Consider the following 11461-nt stretch of genomic DNA (forward strand, 5'->3'; position numbering starts at 1 on the left):
AAGAGGTGACATTAACTGTACAGGAGAGAGAAAAGAGTAAGAGACAAAAGAGAGAGAGAGAGAGATTGTCCAGACTTTTCACAATTATGAGCTGAACATAACAGTATGCCAGTGGAAGTACAGTAGCAGGTGACCCAACTCTGGTTTGTGACTACTATCATTTCCTATTTTAGCCAATTAAATTGCAGTCATTCTGTTACATATTTTTGGGTCATTCTGTTATGGATTTCGTAACAGAATGACACGTTTTAATCACTTAATAAAAACAGTAATTATTAGGTCTACCTTTATTTGTTATAGTATTTTCATATTTTTATCCCTCATGAGGAGGGGGTATAATGAAAGTTTACAAGAAGTATCTTAAAGATACAGTATGTGGCTTTTTGTGACAGAATTTCAAGACACTAGGAAATAGGCAAATACTTTCAGCAAAATTATATATAAATGTTGATATTAGTTCGCTAGGGACTTAACTTCAACATTATGGTGTTTTGATGTATTTCTAATACTTTTGAATACTTTTCTAGTAGATGTTTTCTAAGACCCCTTTTCCATCTGTTTGACCAGAAATCAAAGCATTTGCTTATTCCTAATTCTATGATGGAAAATGGTTGAAAAATGTATATAGGCCTTCAAAACAATTAAAAATTAATAGACTCAGCTTTCTTTTGACACCAAATTTGATGTGCTCCTAAGAACTTCACAAGTTGGTGCTCATGGGTCCTTTTACATGGAAATGACCCTATATTCTGAAGCATCTGTCTGATTCAGAGTACACAACCCTGTGCCACTTTCTGTAATGAATGATGCTATTATTTGAGTCACTATCAATATCGCTTTCTCTCTCTCTCTCATATAATAAAGGAAGGGGGGGGCGGAAACGAGTGGCATATTGTTGGCAGCAAAGGAACTGGTAGTCTAGCCATTCTGTAATGTCAAGGAGAAACACATACACAAAACAGTGTGTGTGGGGGGGGCATGGCTCAGGTCCCTGACTATTTCCTTACGGATGTGTTCCCTGCTATCCCAGCATTCCACAGCACCAGAGAGACTAAACAGCTAACGACAGACACAGAGAGATGGCACAGCTGTGTATGGGGTGACTGTTGTTTGGATTGGCTCACACCAGCATCCCTTTGGACCTGTGCCTCCCTCTCTTCCTGTACCTCCCGCTTTGTCAGTGTGACAGGTTGAATGAAGACGAACCAGCCTGTAACCAACAGAAGGCAATGGGCAAGAACTGTAATGAATTAGATGTGACAATAGCAACAACACTCCAATGCCTTCCGGATGGGTGAGCTGGCTAACAGAGAAGTGGATCCAGATTAAAACTGGACTGCTTTGAACTGGACTGCTGTCACTCACAGGTGCAACAGGATAGAAGGTGTGGAGAGATGAATACGTCTGGCCAATATAATTTGTGGTATTGCATGCATGGGATTTAATGTGGAATGCATTTTTCCACACCGGACACATAGGAGTGCCTCATTGTTCATCATGAGAATCTCTACAGCATGTGATAATGAGTTTGAGAAGAGAGTGGCAGAGATATACTTATTTCCCTCTACTCTACCCAACTGATGTCATGCTAGTGATGATGAGAACACATCAGGGGGAGTCCCTAGTTCTTATCCAATAAGCACTATAGATAAACCACTGATACTAGTAGCTGGAGTTTTAAGGATAAGGATATGTCAAAGCAACATTCCACCCATAGAGATGTGTGCGTGTTTGAATAAGCCTAATACCCCATTGAATGTATTTGTTTTCACACAGCAAGCATTGTCTCCTAGATTAAATATATCCAAATGTGCATCCTAATGAATCCCTATGAAAAATTATGTTTTGTCTTCCTGAATAGAGACCAGATTGAGCCCATAAGTCTATTTATTAGCATGCTTGATTAGTCTGTTTACTGTTTGTGTTCGGTCATTATCTTATTTGGTTGTGTGCTTGAATAAGCACTGAGCAAATTCAAACAGAGCTGCAGGCTATGTATTCAATCAGACCTAATGCCTTTAATTGTAAAAATGAATTTCTAGTTTGGCGGCATGAATGGAAACCGAATTCATCCCATGCTGTTCTAACGGAAGCCTACTGTATGAGTCAGCAAACGTCTGAAGTTTGGCCAGAGGGAGGTTTAATGGTAGTTCTCAGACATACTTCACCAGCATCACTGCGTGTTTGAGTGAGCCTTAGTGACTGACTGAGATGTAGGTACAGCAGACCTGGGTTCACATAGCATTTGTCATCTTTCAAATACTTCAGCTGTGATTGATTGAGCTTGATAGTCCCAAAAGTGCAAACCCTGCCCATCTGGGACTCCAGCAAGGCTCAAGCACACGTTCAAAGTATTTGAAAGATTGCAAATGCTATTTAAAAACAAGTCTGAGCTACAGTATGGATGGGTGTATTCGAGATAACAAACAGTTGTGACCACAATGTTTTTTTGATGGGATTGTTCCAGTAATAGTAACATTGGTCAAATATGGTCAAGGATACAGAGATGGTACTTTGTATCATTAGCAGTAACGGGCATTTGTTACTGACAAAGAGCCTCAGTGGAATTAAGTTATGAGGCAGAGGCCTTTTGTCGTGATAGTAGGGCCTGTGTTGGAGCTATGTGCTTGTCTGCAGTTTATATGCAGAGTGCAGATTTATGGGGGAACATGTCAATTCACACAGCCGTTTATTAGTGGTCCAGGCTTACAAACTGTTAACGCCTGCGAAAGGAATCTTATTTTCTCTTCTCACAAAACCATGATGAATCCAGTGACCCCTTTCCCTCTCCCAGTGATGTCTCTATTGCTCCACGCATCTCTCTAAGCACTGGTTTTCACACGTAGCTTAAGTCGAGATATTACTGGCTTTCTGTGGAGGGTTAAGGGGAAGAGCAGGACTCTGTACATATGCAGAGGGAGGAAAAGTGTTGTAGATTTTGTGCTAGCATGTGGATTGAATGTGGGATGTAGGATAGAGCTCTTTCCAGCGCTCTCTTTCTTTCAATCTACAACAGAAAGACTGTGTGATAGTGTAGCACCAGGTATCGGAATGGACACTCCCTCACAGTCCTGTCCATTAAGAGCCCTCATCATTTCAGAGCCCTCACCATTTCAAAGCCCTGTCCATTTAAAACCTGTCCTTTTCAGAGCCCTGTCCATTTCAGAGCCCTGTCCATTCTAGAGACCTGTACATTTTAAAGTCCTGTCCATTTCAGAGCCCTATCCTTTCACCGCTGACTGTGGGGGCCATGAATGTGTTTGCGGCCCCTGGCCAGTTTACGCCGGTAGCCCCGCTGTGAACATCTAGACAAAACATTCCATCTCCCTGAGGTCACACAGCCACACAAATCTCCAGTCCAATGTAACAGCTTAGAGCGCAGGGTAGCGGCCAGGCCGGACAGCTTTCCCCCAGCACTGAGAGAAAAGCTTTGCACAAAGACAGTATCTGGTGATAAAACTGTTAGTCAATGGACGGGCTAAGGCCAAACACAACAGGTCCCAGTCTCTGGATCACACACTACAAAGAGGACACATACACTCACACACACTTACCAAATATCCCTGTGAAACATCACTCACCGTCTACTTCAATAAAGTGATCCTCAGCACAAGTCACTGCTGATGATGGTAATTGAGGACCTCTTGCAGGTGCACTTAGAGGCTAAATACCCCACATAGAGTGATAGACACACACGGCTGCATAAAATGCACATGCACATACACATGCACACTTACGCGTACATACACACACACACACACACACACACACAGGAGATATAATCCCCTGTAAGAGTGTGCTGAGAGGGCAGGGTGCTTTGGCACACATTCTCCCTGACACACCTCCACCATTGTTCCATGCTACTAAAGGCTGTCCAATACAGGATCATACTGCCTTATCTCTCACCTCACCGGATTTTCACTTAAGATAAGAATAAGATAATGTTAACATACTGTAAGAGAACCCAGAGCTTCAACCATATGCCCTCAGGAGGATATTGCTGAATACACTTCCGAAAAGCCAAATCATCCACGCAATAATTTGAGTTGATCAACTTCCATAAGTTTCATTCAATATTCAAAAGTCTCTAATAAGAACTGAACATGTATTTCAGACAACTGTTACTTAAGTCATTACTTATACCATGAAATGTTATTGACATTACAATATTGATGTGGAGTTCTGTCTATAAACTGACCAATACATTAGATGTGTGGTGAGAGAATGAGTGGGTACTGTCACTGTGGATCTGCTTCCCTATGTCTGCTTGCCTATGTTGACAGGCATACAGCGTGCAGCTGCTCTAACTCTGCCCAGGGAGTTGGTTTCCGACTCAAAAGGCTGGGCGGCTGGCGGGGTGGCGTGCGTTGGTCTGGTGCAGGAATGCTGGGAATGGGGCTGGAGGGTATTGGAGCACATAAAATGATGACTGCAGCCAGGTTTCCTCTATGTACCGTTCCTGACGAGGGACCAAACCAGGACCCAGGGTTTAAGGCACACACCCAAAAGGGAATGGCCAGGGAAGTCAAGGTCAGAGGGCTGGAGCTGGACCAAGAGCCCCGCTGGACACTGGAGAGATGCTGTCATCTCAGTAGCTTTATTTAGACATGCTGTAACCCCCAGCTTAAGGCAGACCTAATTCTGTGTGTTTGAGATCATCGAAACATGCATGTACTTCTGTAAAAATCCATGTTCAAATTCCAACTCAATTCAAAAATAGAGTATTCATTGCATTATTTGAAAGTTTATAATCACAGTAGTCATTTGCTGTCCCTGTTCATTACTTGGCTATAGTATTCCAGAGGTACTTTTTATCCAAAGCCTGACACAATCTGCCCTTTCAAATAAGTGAACAGTGGATCCAAGAGTTTTTAGATGTTATGTGGACTATGTTCCACTAGGGGCTGTGCTTACACTGTACAGCCAAACTATCACCAACTCTCTGAGTAGGACTCTCAGTGGGAAAAGGGTGTAAAGACAACTGTTTGTTTTCTTGGAAACAGTTAGTTAAATTACAGGAAACAAGACAGCAGTTACTGTCAAGACAGCAAGAAAATGCTATTTTGGTTTGTTAAAGAAAATGAGTCACAAACAGATCTAATAACAATCACATATTATGTGATTGGGCATGGGGGAAATAGGGTAGTTTTAACATATTTCTTTCATAAAATGTATATGAAACAGCATATTCATTATGGATGCTACCCTCAGTAATATGCATTTTTAATAGGTTGCATATATTTCCTAGATCGATAGAAAACTGCTTAGTCAGCATGTTGTAGTTTCACAGGGAGGATAGCAGGTCGCCATGGGAGCTGTAAACTGGATGCTCACATACGGCTCAAAATGTTGCACTTGCCAAGGGGCTGTCTCTCCTGGGGGGGAGAGAGAGAGTGCGTCGCTTCTCGCTTGCCCAGATATCGTTGCAGCGAATCAGCAGAAACAGACAGCCGTTTCAGGGCTGAACATCAGGCACACCGTGACAGGGCTTTACTGTCACCTTACACAAGTCTAATCATCTAAACAAACTGCTGAGTGGAAGCCAACCACACAGCTGACCAATAAAATAGCACTGAGAGGAAGACTGTAAGATCCCCTCTCTCTCCCCCCTGTGTCTCTCTCTCTCTCTCTCCCTCTCTTTCTGTGTTTTCCTCCCTCTCATACTCTCCCTTCCCCATCTCTCCCTCCCTCTCTCTCTGTAAATGCCTGGTATATGTAATGATGCGAGGAGTCTTTGAAGGCGCCGGCTTGGCTACTTTGTGTTCCCCAGGAGCCTGGCCAGACTCATCCAAGATGTCTATCTCTGCCTGGACCTGGGTACTGTTGTATTGATTCCGTTACAGGAGCCTCAGCATCTCCAGAATAAACATACGTCTCTCTCCTTTCCTCTAACTGCTGCCTCATAAGGATTACATCCAGCAGGCCCTGGGGGAATCTATCATCTGCAACCAAAACAGGTACAATACATTAAGATTACCACAGCTTTACTAGCTTGGTAAAACCAGCCTGAATGCTGTGCTCAACTAGTGAGAGCAGCATTCAGTCTGGTTTAACCAGGCTAACAATTTACAGCCCCTCAAGGACTCCTTTCCTTTATGTGACATCTGGAATTGTCATAGCTACAATTTCACACATAATCCATTCACATACAATACAATGCATTGGGATTATGCTTTATCGCACAACAATTCAGGTCAAGTACTATCACTTAAGCAAACACATAAACAAGTACTTAAAAAGAAACACAATCACACACACAGACAGACATGTGACAAAACAGGTGACAAAACAAATAGTTGTCATGGCATATCCATGTCCACAAACCCTGTCCTTGAGCTACAGATTCCTAACATGACAATAAAAGTGTAGAGTGAAGATGTCAGCCAGAGGACATGACATTTACACTGAGTGTACAACACATTAAGAACACCTTCCTAATATTGAGTTGCACCCCCCCTTTTGCCCTCAGAACAGCCTCAATTTGTCGGGGCATGGACTCTACAAGGTGTCGAAAGCGTTCCACAGGGATGCTGGCCCATGTTGACTCCAATGCTTCCCACAGTTGGCTGGATGTCCTTTGGGTGGTGAACCCTTCTTGATTCACACAGGAAACTATTAAGTGTGAAAAACCCAGCAACGTTGCAGTTTTTGACGCATCTACTACCATACCTCATTCAAAGGCACTTAAATATTTCACCCTCTGAATGGCACTCATACACAATCCATGTCTCAATTGTCAGACTAAAGCTGAAAAGCAGACTAAAGCAGACTAAAGCTGAAAAGATATTCAGCAACTCTTGGTAGGACAATGTCAAAGCAAACTTCCATTGTCCTACCAATAGTTGCTGAATATCTTTTCATATTTCATTCTTCACACTGCTTTTGTGAGCACTGATAAGAGAGCTCAGATAGGACCTTGCTTTGCTACTGTTGAGAAATGCTTAAAAAACACTGAGTGACCTTGACCCCAGTTTGCTCTCACTGATTAAAATGTCTACAGTAGGGGAAGAGGGGATAGTACCATTTCCTTCTCTGGAAGCCCCAACATCCCTTGTTTTTGTGACACAACACTGCTCTGTGACAAAGTGCGGCTACAACAGGAAGCCCAGAATTAGCTGTGCTATTAGCGCTTCGATATGAAAATAAAAACAATCTGTTTTCCAGTGTGGCCATTCTTCCCCACAGGAGAAGGCTTACGCCCTCCTGGGCTAGAGAGGTTAGAGACCAACGTTACATTTTATTTAACCTTTATTTCTACAGGGAGTCATACTGAGACTCAGGCCTCTTTTCCAAATGAGAATACCCCCCCCAAAAATGGTCATACAAAATGCAATCAATAGCAATCAAACAGTCACCACAACAGTTTCCTCACATTCAGGTGGCCGAGACCTTGTTCACACATCTGATAGAGAAGTTGGTAATTCCTTATCTATACAAGAAGTTTGGGTAACGGCAACTTCTGTCACTCAGACTGAGATAAAAGGGTTGCAAAAACGTACATTTTCAAAATTCCCAGAAATCACTGTTGGAGGATTCCCAGTTTGGATAATTATTTTGGGGAAGTTTCTGAAGTTTTTAAGCCTATAAGATCTTTGGTCAAGCTTTATTTTATGTTACAGTGCGGGCGCTCAGTGTTTTGTTTGGTATTGTTGAGGCTGGGGAATAATGGCTTGCTAGGTATTTGTCTCTGCCACAAGGCATCACTTCTCAAAAGTCTTTAGCGTGTCTGTCAGAAGGCGACGGTGAAATGCGGTAGGCGAAGTCAAACGCAGGACACAGAGCTTACTGGAAACGTACTTTACTTGAAAGTAACCAGAGAAGAAAACCATCTCCATACAAGGAGGAAAACAACCCGCACACTAACACTGCCGAAGACGAATACAATAACACACAACACACAATGCACGACAGAGGGTTAAATAGGGGAAACAATACAACATAATGGGGAACAGGTGTACACAATCAGGACAAAACAAGTCAAACACCGAAACATAGATCGGTGGCAGCTAGTACTCCGGGGACGACGAACGCCGAAACCTGCCCGAGCAAGGAGGAGGAGCAGCCTCGGCTGATTCCGTGACAGTACCCCCCTTGACGCGCGGTACCAGCCGCGCGCCGACCCCGGCCTCGGGGACGGCCAGGAGGACGCGGAGCAGGGCGAGTCGGATGACTCCGGTGGAAGTCCCTCAACATGGAGGGATCTAGAATGTCCCTCCTGGGGACTCAGCACCGTTCCTCCGGACCGTACCCCTCCCACTCCACGAGATACTGCAGGCCCCCCGTCCGACGCCTCGAATCCAAGATGGAACGGACTGAGTACGCCGGAGCCCCCTCGATGTCCAACGGGGGCAGAGGAGCCTCTCGTACCTCATTCTCCTGGAGTGGACCAGCCACCACCGGCCTGAGGAGAGACACATGGAACGAGGGGTTAATGCGATAATACCTGGGCAGTTGTAACCTATAACATACCTTGTTCAATCTCCTCAGGACTTTAAAGGGCCCCACAAACCGCCGACCCAGCTTCCGGCAGGGCAGGCGAAGGGGCAGGTTTCGGGTCGAGAGCCAGACCCGGTCTCCTGGTGCGTACACCGGAGCCTCACTGCGGTGGCGATCGGCGCTCGCCTTTTGCCGCCTGATGGCACGCTGCAGATGGACATGCGCAGCGTTCCAAGTTTCCTCCGAGCGCCGAAACCACTCGTCCACCGCAGGGGCTTCGGTCTGGCTCTGATGCCAAGGTGCCAGAACCGGCTGATAACCTAACACACACTGGAAAGGTGTCAGGTTAGTGGACGAATGGCGGAGGGAGTTTTGGGCTATCACTGCCCAGGGAATATATCCCGACCACTCCTCTTGCCGGTCCTGGCAATATGACCTCAGAAACCTACCCACATCCTGGTTAACTCTCTCCACCTGCCCATTACTTTCGGGGTGAAAACCTGAGGTAAGGCTAATCGAGACCCCCAGACGTTCCATAAAGGCCCTCCAGACTCTAGAGGTGAACTGGGGACCCCGATCAGACACTATATCCTCAGGCACCCCATAGTGCCGGAAGACGTGTGTAAACAGGGCCTCAGCAGTTTGTAGGGCAGTAGGGAGACCTGGCAGGGGAATGAGACGGCAGGCTTTAGAAAACCGATCCACAACGACCAAGATCGTAGTGTTCCCCTGGGAGGGGGGAAGGTCCGTGACAAAATCCACCGATAGGTGAGACCACGGCCGTTGTGGAACGGGTAGGGGTTGTAACTTCCCCCTGGGCAGGTGTCTAGGTGCCTTACACTGGGTGCACACCGAGCAGGAGGAAACATAAACCCTCACGTCCTTGGCTAAGGTTGGCCACCAGTACTTCTCACTAAGGCAGTGCACTGTCCGACCAATACCAGGATGACCAGAGGAGGGTGACGTGTGAGCCCAGTATATCAACCGGTCGCGAACCTCGAGCGGCACGTACCTCCGACCCTCTGGACACTGTGGAGGAGTAGGGTCGGAACGTAACGCCCGCTCGATTTCCGCATCCACCTCCCACACCACCGGCGCCACTAAACAAGACTCCGGGAGTATGGGAGTGGGCTCAATGGACCTCTCCTCTGTGTCATATAGTCGGGACAGGGCGTCTGCCTTAGCGTTCTGGGACCCTGGTATATAGGTGAGCTTAAATACAAAGCGGGAAAGAAACATTGACCACCTTGCCTGGCGAGGATTCAGCCTCCTCGCTGCCCGGATGTACTCCAGGTTACGATGGTCAGTCAGAATGAGAAAAGGGTGTTTAGCCCCCTCAAGCCAATGTCTCCACACCTTCAGGGCTTGAACCACAGCCAGCAGCTCCCTATCCCCCACGTCATAATTGCGCTCCGCCGGACTGAGCTTCTTAGAATAGAAAGCACAGGGGCGGAGTTTAGGTGGCGTACCCGAGCGCAGAGACAGCACAGCGCCGATCCCAGCCTCCAAAGCGTCCACCTCCACCTGAAATGCCAAAGAGGGATCCGGATGCGCCAGCACCGGAGCCGAGGTAAACAGGTCCTTCAGACGTTTAAACGCCCTGTCCGCCTCAGCTGACCACTGCAGGCGCACCGGACCCCCCTTTAGCAGAGAGGTAATGGGAGCTGCTTCCTGTCCAAAGCCCCGGATAAACCTCCGGTAGTAATTGGCAAAACCCAAGAAGCGCTGCACCTCCTTTACCGTGGTGGGAGTCTGCCAATTTCGCACGGCAGAAACGCGGTCAATCTCCATCTCTACCCCTGACGCAGACAACCGATGTCCCAGGAAGGAGATGGACTCCTGGAAGAACAGACATTTCTCCGCCTTCGCATACAGGTCATGCTCCAACAGTCTACCAAGCACTCGACGCACCAGGGACACATTCTTGAGTCGGTGTGTGTGTGGCAGCTGTGCAGGATGACCTGCTGTGGCATTCCCGGGCCTCGTGGTGACTCTGTCATGCCGGCTCGAGTTGCACAGCGTGCCGGTAAGCAGCAATGTGCTAGAGAATGACATGGCAGACCACTAACACACACACACACAGATCGATCTTAATCTCGTCCACACAGAAAGCACCCTCATCTCTCACTGATTGCTCACAGTATCACTAATAAACATATGATCTTATAGGGATTTGTTCGAGCACTGTTACTCAATAGAAGAATGCTCAACTGTTCAAACTGCTCAAAGTCTATTTCGATCCATACCCTCTCTCTGGAGAGGAAACACTTTCCATCAGCCAATTTCTCCTCTCTCAATAAGAAGGACCATCTTCAATTTGAATATAAATAAAAGTGCTATCAAACAGAGCTTGTTCTCTCATACAGTCCTCCTTCACAGAGCATACAGACAGACAGACACTTCCATTTAAACTAATTACAGCATGCGCACAGCCTCCACATCAGAGAAGAGGTTCAATTAGGCCCATGGAAAATAACACACTGGCTATTCACACTAAATCCATTCCATCCTGATACCTTTATCTTCTATGCATGCTGTGCTATGTGTGTGTGTGCGTGCGCGTCTGAGTTTGTGTGTGTGTGTGTGTTTTAGGACTCTTACTAACTGAGGTATTGAAAGCTTGACACTTAAGCTTGACGGATAAGTGGCTTATGAAACTGAACTCCACTTTCTTCTACAAACTTGTGCACTAATTGACACTTCCCTAGCATGTTGACACACACATTAACATACATGTCAATGTTCAAACACACACACACCTATTACTCCTTTCAGACACACACACACACACCATCCTCACTATGGTTATAATGAGCATGTGAGAATGGAGGGTTGGGAAATGAGGGGGAGAGAAGATTCTCAGAGCACTGACTGGAGATGACTCAGAATGCCGTTTAAACGGCCCATTCCTTCCATGTCCCAGCCCCCGGTGAGTGCGTGTGTGCGTGCGTGCATACAAGTATGCGTGCAAATACGTGTATGAGTGTGTACCTATGTGTGTGTGTCTGTCCATGTGTGCCTGCCT

Source organism: Coregonus clupeaformis, unplaced genomic scaffold, assembly GCF_020615455.1.
Source record: "Coregonus clupeaformis isolate EN_2021a unplaced genomic scaffold, ASM2061545v1 scaf0155, whole genome shotgun sequence".
NCBI lineage: Eukaryota > Metazoa > Chordata > Actinopteri > Salmoniformes > Salmonidae > Coregonus > Coregonus clupeaformis.